Source organism: Colletes gigas, unplaced genomic scaffold (assembly GCF_013123115.1).
Source record: "Colletes gigas isolate AHSC1104 unplaced genomic scaffold, ASM1312311v1 Colletes_gigas_Sc00006, whole genome shotgun sequence".
Classification (NCBI taxonomy): domain Eukaryota; kingdom Metazoa; phylum Arthropoda; class Insecta; order Hymenoptera; family Colletidae; genus Colletes; species Colletes gigas.
This window is the reverse complement of record NW_025106635.1, coordinates 1592581-1599398: the sequence shown is the minus strand read 5'-3', so window position 1 is coordinate 1599398 and position 6818 is coordinate 1592581.

The following is a 6818-nucleotide window of genomic DNA, read 5'->3' as shown; positions in this document are numbered from 1 at the left end:
TTCCTTTGGTCCTAACGATTGGATTTTATTTGACGAAACCGACCAGCGAACCGTCCAATCGGCTGCTTCGGAGGGTAGTCCACGGCCACGCCTACTCACCCCTCTGAACCGCATGTTTTCTCCCTCTCTCTCTTTCTGCTACCCCGTTCTCACACTCTCTCCCTCTGTCCTTATTCCTCTCTTCCCTCCACATTCTTGCTACGTCCTTTTCGCTCTTATATTCGTTCTCTTGTCGCGAGTAGGGGTTGCCGAGCGGTTCTCTCTACACCCTTATCAACATTATTATCTCTCACTACCATCTACGCGCGGCGTGCGTGTATTGTTTTATCGGTGTGTGTGGTTAGGTACCGTGGCGCGTCTATTGCCGGCACGCCGCGCCGGTGCTCTCGCGTCTCCGTGTAAGCGCGTGTGTGTCGACGTACGTGTCGTACGAGATCGTTTCGCGCAATGTGATTTTCTTGCAGGTATAATTACACCGCTAACGCCCGCCCGGCCACTTTACTCCGGCTTTAAACCGCCGCCATAACGATTATAACGATTACGCCGCCGAAAATGATAATAATCGTTAAAATAATAATAATAATATTATTAATAATCAGCCGCGGATACGAACGAACTTGGCGATCGTCCACGGTCAACCTTCGAGCCGATAATCGGGGTTCTATCAATTTTACACGGTCCGATACGTTCCCAGAAACAATGGACGGAACAATCGGACCACTCGTCTTTAAATTAATACGATTTTATTTTATCTGCTGCGCGTTTCGATTGACATTTTATAACACGCGCGAAGAAACGAATATCACGAGTATCGATTTGTGTTAAATAATTTACACGCTTGTTCGTAAATTCGAAGGCCGTTCTCCGAAATCCGATTATACGGTGCTCCTATGGACACGCGCCCAACCACGCGACACGCAGAAAGCGTCGAATCGACTGTTTCGTCCGGCGGAAATGTCGGTAGGGTTAATTAAATTAACGACCGTCGTTCGCGGTCCCGGAACTCGGTGCATCTATGTACATACACGCGCTTCCCTGGTTGACCATCGTCCACTAAATCTTGAACGATCGTGTCGAAGACATCCACGACGAAAGTCCGCGGTAATGTCCTCCGGTTGCGAGACCACCCGGTCGTAACGGGTCATCGAAACACGGGAAAATAACAATAGCCGCGAGAAAGAAGAAAACGACCGGAGGGAGAGTAGTCGAGAACATATTCGGAGCTTAAGTAGAATCGTCTACCACCGGCGAGGAGGGTTGAGAACAGAGGGAGGGAGGATGGATCCATCGACGGTGGTTCTCCGACTTTTTCTTACACGATTTTCCAGCCTCTATAGCGACGTCCACCAGCGACGTTGCCCGCGCCACGTGGTGGTGGAGGGTGGTGCAGCCAACGGGAGCGTACCGCGAGCCACCCTTTCCTCTCTATTCGACCCCTCGCGCACCCCGTTTTCCAGAGGGTGGGATGCCACGGCCACGCCCACCCTTCGGAATCACCTCTACCTCGTCGACGTCACGACTTATCACCCTCTCAGCGCGGCGATGGTGGTAGTGCCGCGTACCAAGGGGGATGGAGGCAGACGGTGGCGATGCTCGAAGAAGAGGAACCAAAGGCAGCAAAGGAGAAGGAGGAGAGGAAAAAAAAAAATAATGAAATGAACATCGCGGCTTTCAAGGGTGGGGAATCGTGGAATTATTATAAGAGTTCCGGGGGCTGAGGCTGCCTCGGCTTATATAAATTGGGGGCGGATTCGGGCTGAAGGTGCTCCGGCTCGTACTCCCGGAAGGGGGAAAAGATTCGTTTTGTACCAACGGCCGGATAATTATTCATTCATCTAACCGCCCCGGAATGGGATATCAAAGTTTCAAAATGGGCGAATAATAAGGTTTTCGAGCGCGAAATGCTTTTTCAGGACTCGTCCGGGGTAACTAATTAACCCCCTCCGGTTAATTTCTTTCATTCGTGCTTCTTGAGCGTGTAACCGAGGCATTTATGAGACCGATTTTAAATGAATTCCCGCGACGATCGATCCTAGAAAAGGAACCCGAACGATCACTTTCGTTTCTCTTCTACTTTCCGTGATTTTTATTTATTCCCAAGTAACGCGTCTTGATCAACCCACGAGAATAATATACCAGTTAGTTGGGAGGGGCGTGTGGCAACGGGACAGAAACTACCGGTCTCTTATTCTTGCAATCTTCGCGATATTACCCTAATTTGCATCTTTGAACTTTCCTACAGTCGTGCCCGAAACTTCTTTGCACTCCTCGCCGGGATAATGCTAATAAGGGAACCGCCTCTTACAAATTGATATTTAAGCGGTAAGTTCTACAACCGATGAGTCGCACGACCGAGATCAAATTATTCCCGCTCGACATGTAAAGTACCAGCGATAATCCGTTGACTCGTACATTGGAGAAACTCCAATATTCCCGGGACGGATGCTGGCAATCTATTTGAAACGGGAAAAGGGTGGCGGGAAAGACGAAAGCCCCGAAAGTAGATACGGAATAAAATAGCTTTCGATTCGACACGTTCTTCACGTAACACAACAATTTTCCAGGATATTGTAGAAAGGGGCACGACGGATAGTAAACGCCTCGAGTCGGGCTGGGATAACCGTGGGGTGGCTAAGTAATAATATTATTCTGATAGGGGGCAGTTATAAGCATATGACGCCAGGGACTCGCGTCTCTTATCCCATAACAGTCCGCCCCGCGCGTATGTGTATATCTTCCGCCGTCGTCTCCCAACACATCGAGCCAGCAATCATACGCGCGTGTCACGTTATTGTTGTGCACATTGGATGCGAAGAATCGTCCGTGAAATCGGCTTTATTAGATACATTCCGCCCCAATAACGGAGCATTAAGTACACGTATCGACTTCCATGCGTCGTTCTAATAACTTGTTATTGCTATGCTTTGTCTGTATCACGATCAGTTTTAGTAACAAGTCACGGCTGTCGACTAAAATAAGAAAGTGCGAAACGAAAGCAGGAATATAAATTACCCGATGGAAAGTTTTTAAATATAATTTTGAAACTACAAGAGACAAAGACAAAACGGTGGGCAATTAATTTTCTATTCTGTACGCACTACGTTCGTAGCAGTGTATCGAATTGTTAGGTCCCGGATGATCTATCTACGACTTTTAACTTCCCTTCTATTTCCTGAAGGCTGAATTGCACCGTAGTCGATAGTTTTTGGTAACAAACGACGAGGCACAGAACTGTGAAACCGTCTGTAGCCTCGTGCGAGAAAGACGTATCGAGTGAGTAAGTTGTTATAAAGGTGGGTGGGTATATAAATTGTCACCTAGCAGTCGCACGTAGGGGCTGTCGCTACGGGCTCGAGATTGCTTTGTTTGGGATAAAGAACGGTAGGAGAGAAAGTCGATGTAGAAGGATAATAAAGAAGAAAGCGGTGGAGGGAAAGCGGGGACGCCCGGGGAAAATCCGATATCTCGGTGAAATGAGAACTTCGCCGCTATATCGATGTACATACATCGTATATACCCTCTTATACACATCCTCGATAGAATTCACAACTTCTTTTCGCTCCACGTTTTTTCTAGGGACACGTATGCAGAATTATTACGGGACGCGATTAAAAAGATACGATCGAATAAAAGTTTCCTTTCAAAGCGAATGAAACGAGTGTATTAACACTTTACCATTTATCCATTATTGTTCTAATGACTCGATGATACGGCAATACCAGATTTGAGATTTAACATCGTCAACTTTGATGATACGATAAACAGTGGCATTGTAAATGCGTTATTATAATACTCGAAAATATGTATCTCATTTTGGTTTCAATTCGTATTAGAAAACTGATAGATTGAAATTGTATCTCGGGTGAATAGGACCGCAAGGGGTTAAAAATTGAAGAAACCCTTGGGCGCGATTCTCGCACGTCTGTTACATACGTTTAACGTCCGCGATGGAGGATTGTCGTATTCGACGGTCACGTATGTCGTTCGGGAGCGAATGTAACGGAAAAAAGACCTGTGTTTCGCCGTTTACTGGCTCGTTCCGAAAGAATCGACGGGGCAAAAGGGTGAGAAAACAATTTTCAGCTCGCTCGTGCTCGGCCTTCGAAACGGCGCACGTCCCCGCTCATAGACACGTTCGCGCCGTTTTTGCTCGACGTCCGGTTGCTCGAAAGCTGCAGCCCTTAAAAATGATTCGCGCGTTCGCGGGCATGATTCAAGCTACGAATCGCTGCTGCTGCGAAACCTTTTTCCAACTACCCGCGAGTTATCGCCCCTCCCACGCGAACGAAACGTGCGCCTTTCGCGGTACCGACTCTTTTATAAAACGTTCTCGGTGGGATTGGATTTTTGCATTATTTACAACGTACCGTGCCCGTGGACGCCTTTAAAACAACCAGAGAAACCATTTCACGCCAAAGATTGAACGTTTAAAGTCTCTTGTATCCTGTGTAACAATCATAATTTTAATGGGAGATTCTAGAGGCGAAAATAAGACGAAAATCAAGGATACTAATTTGTTGATCGAGGCCTCGTTGAAAAGTTATAGAAACATTTCTGGTCACACAATATATTTTCGGTTAAGAATTTTTTTCTCGAAAGTACGTGAGATTTCGGGGGTATGTCTATTCACCAAAAATTAGTGTAATTGACCCCCGCAACCGAAAATAATTTTTTCAGAACGATATGATATTTTTTTTTATTCCGGCGAAAAGTTAAGGCACCTACTCCCTGTCGATTTTTCTTAAAAATTCGTTTTTCATTTTTAATGAATTTTCTTGACGTCCTACGGAAATTTTGTCTAATACTTTTTTGTAGGTATTCATGAGCTCTACTTCACCGCCAAATTTCAATCAAATCCATTGACTATTGTAGGAGTTATGGACGTTTGAAGATTGGAATACTTTTATGGGGTTTTTCTCACTTTACGTGGTCAATGAACAACTTTTCGAATATTTTTGGAATTTCTACATATTCTTGACCAAAATACGCGTTGTTTGCATTTTTGAAAATTAAAATCCATCAATCCGTTCAGAAGTTATGACGTTTTAAACATACGCATGAAATTTCAGTGGAACATATCGACGGTATGGTCAGACATGAAATTTTCAGTAATGAATTTTTTTCTCTAAACTGCGTAGGAATTCGAGGGTATGTCTATTCACTAAAAATGACTATGATTGACCCCCGCAACCAAAAATAATTTTTCCAGAACGATTTGAAATTTTTTTTTTAGCTGAAAAATGTTACACCTACTCGAATTTTTTTCTCGAAAGTGGGTAGGATTTCCGGGGTATGTCTATTGACCAAAAATGATTGTAATCGACCCCCGCAAACGAAAATAATTTTTCCGTGAGTGATTTGAAATTTTTTAATAACTTTTTCACGAAGCCTCGATCAACAAATTGATATTCTTGATTTTCGTCTTAACGAAGTCTAAACTTCGTTTGTTAACTTGTGCTATTTTAGCTCTCCCGATGGCACCCCTCCCCTGACTGTTTGAACGGATTGCCCCTTCCGCCTCCCACCCCTTAATACAGTACTGCTTCCGACGCATTTTGCTCAATTCATCATAGTGTCTTGTGGATCCTTTTTTCAAAAAGCTTCTCAATTGTACATCCACGGTCCACGACACGATAGCAAAATGTAAATGATCCAAAAATAAATACAGGGTTTTCCAATAAGAGCGACAGAACCTTGGTTCGAAATAAAATGGAAACCGCGAAAGATAATCCGACGTTCGTTGTTTCATCGGCAAAATCACGACTTTCTAAACCGAAAGATGATCAAGAACCGGTGATCCGGAACTTGGATAATTAATAGCGCGAGCATCGTAAATTGTACATTAGAAGCACGTTCGAACGAAACCCGATTTGGTATTAATCTAGCCGGGAAGCGCGGCAGTTTGTACTCGTCTGACGAAAATGAACGGTGAAATTACAGGCTGTCCATCCTAGCTGGGTATCAAGGCACGTTGCAAATTGTTTCGCCTGCCCGGGAACCTTTCCAGTTTCCGCTCGTTGCGGGATGTGTGCGCCTTGCGTGACACTTGAACTCTCGGCCACACACCTCCGAGGGTAAATGCATGACAGAAAGAGAGAAAAGAGAGGTTGGGATGAGGGTGGGCGGAAGAGAGAAAGTGGGAAGGAGAGAGAGAGAAAGAGCCGAAGGGTTCGTGTTAATTAATAGCACGTCACACGCGTTGCCCGGCTAAAATCTGTCTCCGTCTCTGCTTTATCGAAATACTTCTCTCTCTCCAGCTTTCGACCCTTCTGTCCTTTCTATACCGTGTTCCTTCGCCACTTTCCGCCTCTGTTCCTAGCGTCAGTTTGCATAACGCGTATACACGCGCGCGTTCACACGTACGCGAAGCACGAATAAACGGTAGTCGCAGGTTCGCTTCCTAGCGTCTCTGTTCTTGCCATTTCGGCATCGTTTGACACACGCGAAGGATTATATGCGTACCCACTTTACGTGTTTCATTATGCAACTTTCCGCGCGCGAAATTAATTACGCTGTCACCGCTCGCGCTGTCGTTGCTCCACTACTTACGCCGTTACAAAGGGGAACACGTCGTGAACGAGTCGAGAGCTTAATCGACGATGCGTTTCTCTTTACAGCATCTGGACGCGTTCGAGTCATGGATCACTTGGCAATCAGACGTTTATTAACACTCTGTTGTGTTTATGTCACGTATACGTGACTTTGGCTGCCGGAGATTACATTATTCCGGGTGTTGTGCAACGAAGAAACGCGTAACGAGTAGAACAATAGAACAAAGCACCATAAAAAGAGCTTCTTGTAGCGTCGCTTTTTAAAAT